The sequence below is a fragment of the Jaculus jaculus genome, chromosome 3, assembly GCF_020740685.1.
Source record: "Jaculus jaculus isolate mJacJac1 chromosome 3, mJacJac1.mat.Y.cur, whole genome shotgun sequence".
Taxonomy (NCBI): Eukaryota; Metazoa; Chordata; class Mammalia; order Rodentia; family Dipodidae; genus Jaculus; species Jaculus jaculus.
Window position 1 is genome coordinate 158,527,843 of NC_059104.1, and position 13,461 is coordinate 158,541,303.

A 13,461-nucleotide genomic window follows, 5' to 3' on the forward strand; every position below is an offset into this window, starting at 1 on the left:
TCCCTTCTTTCCTTCCTTCTTTCTTTCCTTCCCTCCACCCCTTTCTCCCTCGCTTCCTTCCTTCTTCCTTTTGTTTTAATGAAAAGATGTCACTTTCCTACTTACGATTATCTGGGATTTATTCAGTTTTCACAATCCCATATAATTAACATGTATTATTGAATATTTCTGATGGCTATAATAAGTCTCAGAAACAGAATGCCACCTTTATTTTCATCATCTCTATGCTAGTTCAATAAAATCTAATAAGTTGTTATATTTCAAAATTTTGAGTGGTTATTTTATCTTATATTATCACTGCTACTGTACTACCAACAAAGGGACCTAGGCTCTCCAAATTCTTCATAAAGACATCTAATGTTAGTAAAGATAGTATTAAATAAGAATATCCAAGAAATACTGGTAAAAAGAAAATAGAATTAGGCATCTAGAATGAACAGGATATAAAAAATCATTTGGGATTTTCATTCAATGGGAAAATCTTGTTCACACTGGTCTAGCTACCCCCTTCAACATATGCCCTGAGGTTGAGAAACAACATAATAAAATAGTTAAAAAACCAATCCATCTCTGCCTATTATACTATATGATAAAGTGAGGGTCATTTTGAAAATCTCTATTTTAGTTACTCTACTTATAAAATACGAAAAATAGCAGGAACTACTTTACAGCATTATCTAGATTTTGGGCACTGTATTTACTTGTTCTTAAAATCTTCTCAGTGAATTTGTATGTGGAAAGAAATACCATAGAGAATAAAACGCATTGATGAATGAAATGAACATATATTAAGTATTTAGGATAGTGCTGGTATAAGTGTTCCTATACTTTCTGAGACAGAGACTATATATATTTCTTTCTAATCAGCTATCAGTTTATTAGATTCAGTGCCAAATGACACAGTAAGGTTATGAATTTCACAAGAAAGAGCAATAATTGCGAAGTATCAGTTGGTTACTACTCCAATAATGATATTTTCCTCCAGAGAGGGCATACAGAGTAGTCTCTCTGGTCACTGTGGATATAACATTTTGTCAAGATTATTTTGAGACTTAATTATCCTTTCATAAATATATATGTTTGTTTGGATCATACATAGTCAGATGTGATGTATACCTGTACTTGTAATAAGCATGACGTGGCATTACATGGTGCTGTGGATAATAAATTGGAGTTTGTATTGTGTTTAGATCATGTACATTTGTTTGTATTGTCTCATTGTGTTTTGAATTGAGCATGTTATAACTAATGTTTAAAAGCATATTAACATTGACTTTTAGGAAAATTCAGCAATTCCTTTATCCTTGTTAGACTTCAAAGGGAAAATTCCATCCAGTTTTTTAGAATTAATCTTCCATGGTGTTAGAATCTATTTATTTATTTTCAAGTAAAAAGCCCATAGAACTGTCTCAGAAACTATACATTGAATGAGTTTTCAGAAAAAAAAAATACACTAAGATAAGCAGTTATAAGATACATTCTGATACATGTTGAGTTCAGGATCCATGCCTAGTTTTTTCTTTCTTTCTTTCTTTCTTTCTTTCTTTCTTTCTTTCTTTCTTTCTTTCTTTCTTTCTTTCTTTCTTTCTTTCTTTCTTTCTTTTTGCCATAGAACTCTCTCATTCAACTGCTTTTCCTCTGTCCAGCCCCCTTCCCAGTTTTCTTTCCAGCACCCAAAGGAGAAAACACACTGAAGCTTCGTTCTGATTATCTGGACTGCAAATACTTCCCATTAGACACCATCTATGAGAATTCATTTGATCCAACTTTAATGAGTGTGTACCAGATTCCAGACACTAGATCCTGGGAGATATTAGAGGCACAGAGCCAAATAAGAAACCAAACAAATCCTCAAGGTGTTTATAACATATTAATAAAACGAGATCAATTAAAGTGATTAAACAGCCCATATTTGTGTTTTCTAGTTTTCCAACTTTCCTCTTTATATCTGTTCCTGTACTAATTTAAACATCATCATCATCCCTATGAATGTTAATTATTGTCCTACTTTATTGCAGCATCACACTTAAGGCTTTGTTATATAAGTGCTTTATATAATATTCATTACAACAACATGAGGTGCATATTATATTACCTCTCTTGTATGGATGATGTTAACAAGATTGAGGAATCTCAAATGACAGACCAAAAGTTATTCTACTAGAAATAGTGATCAGGGAATTTAAATATGAAATGAATCTTGCCTCAGTTTCAGATATAAGTAGAAAAAATGTATTTCATCATTTGCCTTATGCCGAGCATACACTAGATATGTTATTGAAGTTAATTCATGAGAAATTGTATGCTTTGGGGACTGATGACATTTGGGTAACATCTATTTATAATTGAAGGTGGCCTTTGACTGTGGCTACTGAGTGTGTCTAAAGCTGGACTAAAGGAGAAATCCATTTCCTCAGGTCCTTTGCTCTGAATAAACTAAAGCCTGACAGCATACTGAAGGTTAAGCAGAAACAAGCAGAAATCATAATGTTCTGGGACAGTGTCTTTCTAGAAGTCATGTGAAACAATACCTAAAGCAGTTTTAAAAGAATGACAGAACTCCAAATGGAGGAAAAGTCACATAAATATACCATATTTTTATATTTTTCAGGGATTTTATAGAATTAGAAAGTGCTGATTGTCAAATTCCGAATGTTTCAGGTACAACGAGAAAGATCAAATACTATTTTTAAAATTGTACCATTGGAGAATTCTGATGTTTCAGCTTGATAGATACACGGACCTCGTTTTGTATTTTCAAACCATATGTCAAGAGAGTAATTTAATTTGAAGTTATACAATCATGTTCCACAGTGTTTGTCCTACCTAGAACATACTGGAAACAGTGGCTTTATAATATAGTTTTCTTGTTTCTTTTTTTCTTAATTTAATTTTTATTTTTAGAGAGAGACAAAGATAGAGGGGAAGAGAGAATTGCCAGGGCCTCAGCCACTGCCATCAAACTCTAAATGCTTGCGCCACCTAGTGGGCATGTGTGACCTTGTGCTTGCCTCACCTTTGTGCATCTGCCTAACAAGGGATCTGGAGAGTAGAACATGGGTCCTTAGGCTTTGCAGGCAAGTGCCTTAAGCCTAAGCCATCTCTCCAGCTCTCTTGTTTCTTTTAGTTATTTTCCTTGAACATTTTTTAATATTTTATTTTTATTTGTTTATTTATTTATTTATTTGTTTATTTAGAGAGAGAGAGAGAGAGAGAGAACAGAAGCACCAGGGCCTCCAGCCACTGCAAAGAAACTCCAGATGCATGAGCCACCTTGTGCATCTGGCTTTATGTCAGTCCTGGGGAACCAAACTGACGTCCTTTGGCTTTGCAGGCAAGCTCCTTAACCACTAAGCCATCTCTCTAGCCTTAAACCTTTTATTTATTAATCACTTTAATTGATCTCATTTTCTTTCTTTTTTTAAATTTAATTTATTAGTTTTCTTTTCAGTAAATACAGGCAGTTTGGTACCATTATTTAGACTCATCTGTGATCTACCCCTCCCATTAGACAATCCTTGTTAATGGAAATGGGTCGTGCATTGTGGAGTTAGCCCCCAGTCATTGGTATGATAAATGTCTCTGCAAATCATGACCCAACATGTGACTCTGACATTCTTTCCGCCCCCTCTTCTGCAAAATTTCCCTGAGCCATGTTGGGTTCATTTTTGGTATGCTTCAGTGCTGAGGTGTTGGGGGCCTCTGGGGCTCTGGCTCTCTGATTTGGTAGGAGTTAATTTTTCTCTGTGTTGGTCTCCTTCCCCTTTGTGCTGGTATCCGGTTCACAGGAAAACATCACCCTTGCTTATTTCGCCAGTTGTCTTTAGTTTCAGTTGGGCCCCTTTTGAGGTATGTTGGGGCAGATCTCTTCTTAGGATCTGCACCTATCTGGAAAAGAGAAGCAGATTCTCCAACGGAGTGTAAGTCAGCACCCGGAAAATTGAGATAACACTTACTTTTTTGATAGACAGTATGATAGGTGTAGGCTGTCTTATACCCTGTGATTGATGGTAGCTTGATATTGTAGAGTGGGCTTGTGTTTGGGTATGGTTCTGACTTGTTTCCCAGCTCCAGCTATGGGTCTAGTACCACTGAGTGGATCAGTTAGCCAAATCAAGAGCAATTGGTTCCTCACCATGGCTGTGTACCACTATTGCACTTGTGTGGGCATCACATCCGGTTATTTGTTGCTAATTAGGTTAAACAATGTGTTGCTTGGACAGATCTTGGTCATTTCCCCCAGTCGCCTATGTAGCGCCTTCTGGCACTAGACACGCTGACTGTCTGGGGACTGACTCTCTCCTGGCTTCCAGCCATGTCATTCCATTTTACGCGTCAGCTGCGTATGGAGTCTTCAGCAATAGGGTCTTACCACTGGCCTTTGGTGGGTCATCAAGTACTCTGACAGAAGTCTGTCATTGTAGGTTTCTCTGATCAAAAGCTCATTGTGGATGGTAGGCCCAAGCTGGAAGTGGGGGTTACAGGTCAGTGTCCACTAAGAAATTGAGGAAAAACATAACTAATATATAAGAGTTAGAGAGCAGAGAGATAGAGGGGAGAGGGGGAGAGGGAGGGAGGGAAGATGTAGGAGATTTAGGTCAGTCTTGATCCTACCCTCTCCAGTGTCTTGTGGTTCAGGTGTTTCCTGTAAGGGTCTAGTGAAGGTTCAGCCATTTGGTCTGCATTTTAGGAAGTAGAATTTTATGGTACCATTGCCGTTTGGGTCCGGATTACTGTTTTCCACCCTTCGATTCCCTCCCCGCCCTCCCATCCATCTTATTATCTAATCCATGAGGTGCTTGCTGGGTATGTAAGGCATCTTGGGCAGATTCAGGTTAGGTGTTGCAGATGAGTGAGACTATGTGTCGATTTTTTTGCTGTGATTGGGTAAGTTTGCTGAGAATGATCTGTTCCAGGTTCAACCATTTTTCCTCAAATTTCTTTGTGTCATTTTTTCTTATTGCTGTATAGAATTCCATTGTGTAGATATACCACATCTTTGTTATCCATTCTTCTAATGATGGACATCTGGGTTGATTCCAGCTTTTAGCTATTACGAATTGAGCTGCTACAAACATGGTTGAGCAAATCTCTCTGGCTTTTGGTTTGAAGGTTTTAGGGTAGATGCCCAGTAATGGTATAACTGGGTCTGTTGGTATTTCTATAGTCAGCTTTTTCAGGAGTCTCCATATTGCTTTCCAAAGTGGTTGTACCATCCTGCATTCCCACCAACAGTGAATGAGTGTCCCTGCTTCTCCACATCCTCGCCAGCATTTATTTTCATTTTACCTTTTGATGTTGGCTATTCTTATTGGGGTAAGGTGGAATGTCATAGTTGTTTTAATTTGCATTTCTCTGATGAATAGGGATGATGAACATTTTCTTAAGTGTGTGTTTGCCATTTGTATCTCTTCCTCTGTGAATTGCCTGTTTAACTCTGTGCCCCATTTTGTGAGTGGGGTATTTGTCTTCTTATTGTTTAGACTTTTGAGTTCTTTGTAAATTCTAGAGATAAGGCCTCTATCAGTTGGATAACCTGCAAATATTTTTTCCCATTCTGTGGGTATTCTATTGGCTTTGCTTATTATATGCTTGTCTGTAAAGAAACTCTTCAGCTTCATATGATCTCATTTTCTTAATAAAAACCTACTTAAACCTTTTTATTCTGTGGAGATATTATTCTTGAATTACAGTATTAGAAAACAAATTTACATTGATTAAAGTATCATTCACTAATTAGTGGGGTTGATATTGGGAGAGGTGTTATAAAGATCTAGAACAATTTGTAGTATCAGTATGCACTGACAAAAATAGGCAGAGGTGAGTTCTCTTTCTTTCTCTTCACCAATATTTCAGTATCTCAGTTACCTCATCTGAAACTGAGAATGACATTACCTTTTCCACAAGATTGTTATAATGCTTTAAAGAAATTATCTTTTGGAATGCTTGTATATGGTTTAGAGGTGAATATTCAGGAATTACCACTTGTTCTATTAGTAATCTTAGTAGAGTATTTTTTTTTAGTTAAAAGTAAAAATGTATCCATTCTATGTTTAAGCATTGAAATTAAGTGATCCCCTATAAATTGTCTCTGAGACCTTCAGAGACGACAAGCTCCAGTATGCTTCAGCCCTTAAAAAGATCTGTGGATATTCCTTTCCTCTTTGTGTAAAGAGAGATCCTCATTTTTCTCTGTGGGATGACTGATGATTAGCCCAATTTCTCAGGCTGTTTCAAGTAGAATCTGAATCACAAGGTGTCTGGCATTGTATCTCAAGAGCATTCCTGTCTTTGACTTTACATCTTAGTCATTCATGGGCAGGCTTGACACAGTATTTACATGCATGTGGTGGGATCATTTGTAGGCAAATAGGGGAATGAGGACTCAGATGCCTATTTGTATCCTCTTAAATTACATCCTAGAAATATTGTTTTGTATATATTTGCTGTCTCAGAAACAGTTTTGATTCTTTAATCAGATTATAACTACTATGCCATATAACCAGATATGAGTCACGATATGAGTCACGTTATTGTGATGTTTTCAGTTGTATTATGTCTATGTTAATGAACAAGATAAACACATTTCACTTACTTTAGAAACTGTCTCTCCTCACCCAATAAATCTAGATTAATTTTGAAATTCCCATATATTTTAAATCAAAATTACTTTTCTGAACTGCTTTTATCATGAGTGAGTTTCTTTATATAAGTGCCAAAAGTAACATATTTTAATTTTAATGGTAAAGATGGTACCTAGAATTACCTTTTCTGTATGTATGATTCAAAAAATACTTGAATAATACCACCGAATAGTACTGAGTGTTCATATAGATCTTTTAAGTATGTTGAAGTACCAAATGAGGTGTATCCCGTCAAAGTCAGCCCAACCAAAGTGTCTATGATAGGGATCGCAGTAGGAGTGTGTAGAAACTGATGTATTTTCTAGAGATAGTCTTAATGTTACTTGAATTGTACTTAACCTTATTTGGGTGGACTCATTGATTGGTGCTACCTGTAAAAAAAAAAAAAAAAAAAAAAGCTAGTTCCCAAGGGTCAGGAGGAAGTTTTCATTCTCTTTTCTGTCCCAACCTGAACACATTTTGTAAGAGCTCAATAAGAGAGAAATAGCAGGCCTCAGATAGTACCAAGAATTCCATTCAGAGTAGGTCAAAAGTTTGGTTGCTTGCTGTCAGCCAAAACATCAGACAGAGCCATAGTGCCAAGGGAGAAGCAGAAGGACCACTATTATGAAGCAGCCTCTGTATTTTGTGAGGAACAGAACAACCCATATATCATATCAAAGGAGAGTTATATGTCCTTATTTATGTAGTCACTGGTGCATTGAGGTTGACTTTTGGCTTGAGGCCCGGAATTTTACCTTAATTCAAATACAAATACTCTAATACATGGCTCCAAGGATAATGAGAAATAAAATCATGGATAACACAAGAAAATGAGTGCATAATCAAACTTTGGAGTCATTGAGATACCAAAGAGGTATTTATGTTCTGACTGGCACTGATAATCTGTCAGGGCATAAACACTACCACACACACACAGAGAGAGAGAGAGAGAGAGAGAGAGAGAGAGAGAGAGAGAGAGAGAGGCAGAAATGTCAGCCAAGAGACATGATGCAGATTATGAGGAGATTCTGGAAGGATAATGCTGACTTGATAGCTCTTTTAAGTGCTCCCTGCTAGACTCAGGGGTTTTCATGAGGAAACTACTTCCAGTTCCTTGGCTGGAAAATGAACCTCTTAAGAATATCGTTAAGTTTGTTAGGATTCATCTTGTTTTCCTGTCTTGGCTTCATTGACTTTGACTTTGGTTTACCTTTATCATCTGCATTCTTCTCTTTTGTAATCAGGCTGTAGACTGTTTAACTTAGCAAAAAGATCTGAAAACTTTCCAATAATAATTTATAGCTCTACACCCACAAATAATGACCCCCCAATAAGCTTGAGGACAATATTGTTAGACTGAATGTCTCTCTTGTAGTTGGAGATAGAACAGTCACCTCCCCAAATTCTTTACATCAATCACACTCAAATGTCACTCAAATATATTAAACCTCTCATGAGATGAACATTAGGTTTCATGCAACTACAAAGTGTTCAATTATTTTAAAGAAAAAATAAATATAAAGTGTTTGAATTTAACGAAAAAGAAGGAAGAATTTGATATACCAATAAAATTAGTATGTTAATTAGACCTACTAGACATTCATTGAGGACTGTATTCAATAGGTATTATTTACTTTTTGTTCATCCAGAAGACAAAATAGTTCAAGAATTTTTCTTCTCTTCTCTTGCATATAGTTGGAAACTTCGGAACTTGATACAGAATGATTAAATTCCTTTGCTAAAGTCCAACAATTATGACTATGAGTGGGAGACTGGAGGATGTTCTACTTTTAGGTTGAGAATCTTTCATAGGATGAGTATATACCTTTGGATTCAAGGGCAGTAACAACAGAAAACCCCAAGACAAGAAATAAAAAATATAAAAAGCTATACTGTTGTTAATCAGCAATGAAGGAAGTTTGAAATGTCTTGTATAAGCCATATAAAATCTTTTGGAAATTAAGTGTAGGCTTTATATTGGTTTCTGTCACTTCTTTTTTTTTTTTTTTTTTACTTTTTTTGTTGTTTGTTTTTATTTATTTAATTTGAGAGCAACAGACAGAGAGAGAAAGAGGGAGAAAGAGAGAGGAGAGTGAGCACGCCAGGACTTTCAGCCACTGCAAACGAATTCCAGACGCGTGCGCCCCCTTGTGCATCTGGCTAATGTGAGTCCTGAGGAATCAAGCCTTGAACCAGGGTCCTTAGGCTTCAGATGCAAGTGCTTAACCACTAAGCCATCTCTTCAGCCCTCTGTCACTTCTTAATCAGATGTGTGTAGAGATTTTGCTAGCACAAATGTTTTGGAATGGAGGGTGGATAGCATGCTAGCCTTTACAAGTGCTATAGAATTTCCTGACTAGGAATGAGTTCCAGAGAAGATTTTCCAGTGTGTGAACAGTAGTTAAAGGGAATCCTTAATGGAAACTTGCCTTTATTTGAAAAACATAATTTTAATACAGTTCATTTTTTGATAATAATAGAATAACTGACGCCATTTTGTTTATCTTGTAATTTTACTCTCAACACAGCTACTCATTATTCATGAAAAACTTTGTACATTGAAATATTTCATTCCTTTGTTGTTTTTACAACTTGCAAGATTGGTTGTGATTTGCTTTCCATTTGGCAAGAAATGTGTGAAATTGAGAAAGCTTTCTTGTCTCAATTACTGGCACATTTGGTAGGACATGTGGTGCCAGATTCTCTGAAGGCATAGAAATAGCCTCTAAGGAGTCTGGACTGAGTCGTCCGCTGCAGCTTCTCTCCCTCCCACCTCAACCCAGCCATTTCTTGGTACAATTCATTAGCAAAGGCTGCCTCCTTCTGACCGTTTCACTTGGAGGGTTGTACATGGTGTAGCACATCCACATAACTAGTTAAAATTAAAAATTGTGGACTATAATTTACTTTTAGCACTTAAATCGGTAATTAAAAGTTATTCTAATACAATTAATATTATAATTTCATGTATATGTAAATTCTGCTTATGCATATGTCAGTATAGCTGTCCTGCATTCTTCCAGGCAAATCTCCTTTCTCCTCTGGCTTCTGCACACATACCCATGAGACACATGCACCTGCACACACATATGCATACACTGTACATCACACATCACACATCACACCATACACATACTCTACACACATGCACACAAATATAAAAGTAAGAAAAATGAAATAGATACATTGAAGTACATTAAAAGAAGAAAAAATATTTTCAAAATAAAATCATGTTATTATGCATTTATTTGAATTTGATTTTGTAATAAAATATTAATTACTAAAATTTACTAGAGAGAAATCCATAAAAGATTTTAACTATACAAAACATTAATTATTAAATTATAGAGGTTGTTAAAATTTTCCCACATTAAAAAATATTTTAGCTCTTTTCTGCCATTTTGGCTCCCATGCGGGCCTCCTGGGAACAGGACTTCTAAAAGGCATATGTCCAGAAGGCGCTGGTGCAAGGCCATTTTTGCTGGCTATAGGTGGGGTCTCTGGAAGCAAAGGGAGCACATGGCTCTTCTTAAAATGGAAGGTGTTTGTGCCCAAGATGAAACTGAATTCTACTTGGGCAGGAGATGTGCTTATATGTACAAAACAAAAAATAAAACAAGAGTAGTCTGGGGAAAGGTAACTTGGGCCCATGGAAACAGTGGCACAGTTTGAGCCAAATTCCGAAGCAATCCTCCTGCCAAGGACATTGGACACAGAAGGCAAGTGATGCTGTACCCTTCAAGGATTTAAGAAAAGTCAATAAATAAAAGTGTATTTGTGAAAAAAAAACATTTTAATTAATTTATTTATTTGGGAAAGCAAGAGAGAGAGAGAGAGAAAGAGAGAGGGGCAGACAGAGAGAATGGGTGTGCCAGGACCTTCAGCCTGTGGAAATGAACTCCAGATTCATGTATCACCTTATTGTCTGGCTTATATGGTCCTGAGGAATTGAACCTGGGTCCTTCAGCTCTTCAGGCAAGCGCCTGAACTGCTAAGCCATCTCTCTAGCCCATGCACATGTTTTTTATGTATTTATTTTTGGAATACATGATATTTCATTTTTCTTTTTCATCTGATATTATGGTTATTTCAGAGTGAAACTTCTTTCTCTATGGTACCAGTTACAAATGGCTTTATAGGTTAGCTTCATTTTACATTTAGGGAACAAATAATTCCTTTATTATTTCAACCAACTTGAGAGGATAGTAAAATGAATTTTCTTATTTGTTTTCCAGAGATGTTATATATCCCAATTAGAAAAGGAGAGAAAATAAGAAAAGGAAACAAGAAAATGATCCATTATCTTTAGTAATAAGTTATACAGACTTAAGAAGTATACCAAAAATATCAACTGTAAATATATAATCATATTTTAAAATTACAAAACTTGTCTTCATATGTTCTTTAAAAGAATCCTATAGGATAAAATTTCATAACATGGATTCTGAAGAGAAAGCATTTCAGGTCAGTAATCTATTTATTTCTTAAAAATATAGCAATGAAGGAAACTTTCTCAGTGTGATGGGTATCATTTATTTGAATTCAATATCAAACAATATAACTAACAAAAATTTAGAATAATGACAATAAAATCAGAAATCTCATTGGCTACTCCTATTAACATTGCTTTGAATATTATAACATATAGTTAAATAAAATAGTGATATAAGCAGCTCAAATATTGGGTGAGTCAACTTTGTATTACCATAAACAGATGAACTTTATTTCTATTAATTACTATTATTATTATCACAATTATTACTCACAACTTAAGAGAGATGATCTATTTGGGCCTACAATGTTAGAAGTTTCAGTCCATGTCAGTTGGTCCACTCTTTAGTACCATGGTTGCACAGTATACCATGGTGGTTGCATGTGGTTGAGCAAACTACTCATCTCATGGTCTTGGCTATAAGATCTCTCATTGGTTCCTACTCCTGAAGCTTCTACTACCTCCCACAGCACCAAGCTGAGGACCAAGCCTTTGTCATACAGGCCTGTAGAGGGCATTCCCAATTCAAATGATAGCAATTTTTTTATTTAAATCATAAGTGTAACATTCATCTTAGGTACACAATCAGAAATTCCAAGAAAGTCAAAGTAGTACACAAAAACATTGGTGCGTTAGATAAAAAGTCAATAATCAGAAGAAATACAAAATCTGAACAGATTTTTTTTTTTTGATGTAATGTCTCACTCTAGCCCAAGCTGACCTTAATTTACTATGTAGTCTCAGGGTGGCCTGGAACTCATGGTGATCCTCTTGCCTCTGCCTCCAAGTGTGGGATTAAAGGTGTGCATCACCACACCCAGCCTGAACACAGTTATTAAAACCTAATCTGGGTTGGAGGGATGGCTTAGCAGTTAAGACACTTGCCTAAAAATCCAAAGGGCCCAGGTTCGATTCCCCAGGACCCACATAAGACAGGTGCACAAGGTGGCACATGCATCTGGAGTTTGTTTGCAGAGCCTGAAGGCCTTGGCACACCCATTCTCCCTCTGTCAAATAAAATAAAAATAAATTTTAAACAGTTTCTTTTTTTAAAAAACTAAGCTATTCCATTTAATTACTTAGAGAACCTAAGTAAAATAACAGGGACAAAATTTATTAAACAAAATAAGACCCTTTTATGTTCCCTGATCCACCTGTGAGTACATCTTTAGGAAAGAACAAATGAAAGCATATGTATGATCCATACAATGCCTCAATCATTTGAGGGTAGAATACATGTTAATATATTTTATTAACATGTAAAAATTCTATTTTATCACTCTCCTGAATTAAAGATTTAGAAAATTGTATTTCATTTAGGAACATATTATAAAAAATTTCAATAGACAACTTTCCTCTTACCCACCAGATTAATAAGATCTTGAGGACTAAAGTTCTCCTCTTGTATTCTCTAGAGGAACAGACTGGTAGAAAGAATTTATATTTTAAAAAAGGTTTATTGATTAGGTTACAGGATATGAGCTGGGCAGGCCAACAATGGCTGTCTGCAGGCTTGAACATTAAGAAATCTGTTAGCTTATAAACTCACAATGCTGACTGCTTTAGCAGTCCCAATCTGGCACTGAAAATTTGAAGGATTCCTGGGAATTTACTGGTTACCAGTCTCCCTTGGAAGGTTGATGAAACTGGATTCCAATGCCCCTGAAGGGTAGTTGAAACAGGGTAGATGCACTTGTGTGTCATGATCAGTGGACAGCAAAGGCAGCAAAGTTGAAAGCACTCACCAGTTTGTAGCACACGTAACCCAGCACATGGAACTGTGTTCTCTCAGAGCTTTGTTATAGTGCACCCCTGGAAGCCCAAGGGGCTTGTCACTTGATTCCTAATCTGAGCAAATTGACAACAGGACTTAACCACTATGCTTCTTCATGTTTAATCTCCTAATTGTCAGAGACGGAGTGTGGACAGTAGAAAGCTCTGGGTTGTTCCTCACAAGTGCTTAATGCTTCTTCAAATTTCTCACTTTGGCAGACATTATCAGGGTTTTGCTATAGCACTAGCACTTCATAAATGGTGTTTCCTCAATGAGAGTCGTGGTAAAATCACATTGGACTTCTCAAAAAAAGTTTTGGTAATGGTGAATTGCAGCCACTTTTTCCTAATAAATGTTCATTGCTTTAAAATATACCATCAGATTTCTCTTCCATAAATCTCCATCTTTATATGTCTACCAAATTATGTGGAAATAGTCATTTCTATAAATTTCTCAGATATTCTTAATGTGCTTTTAATTTTTATTATTTATATTCCTTGCTTATATTTGATGTTGGGATTAGTACTTTATTTTTTATCAATCTTTCCATTTCCTCTTTAATTGCTCTT

General features: G+C 36.0%; 1 protein-coding gene and 1 pseudogene across 10 annotated transcripts in view; both read left to right on the forward strand.

Annotated features, from left to right (window-relative positions):
- Window positions 1-13,461, forward strand: part of Dlg2 (discs large MAGUK scaffold protein 2) — a 1,944,997-nt gene that overhangs the window by 463,869 nt on the left and 1,467,667 nt on the right. The gene's annotated exons all lie outside the window — the stretch shown is intronic.
- On the forward strand, window positions 10,074-10,401 carry LOC101603393 (annotated as a pseudogene).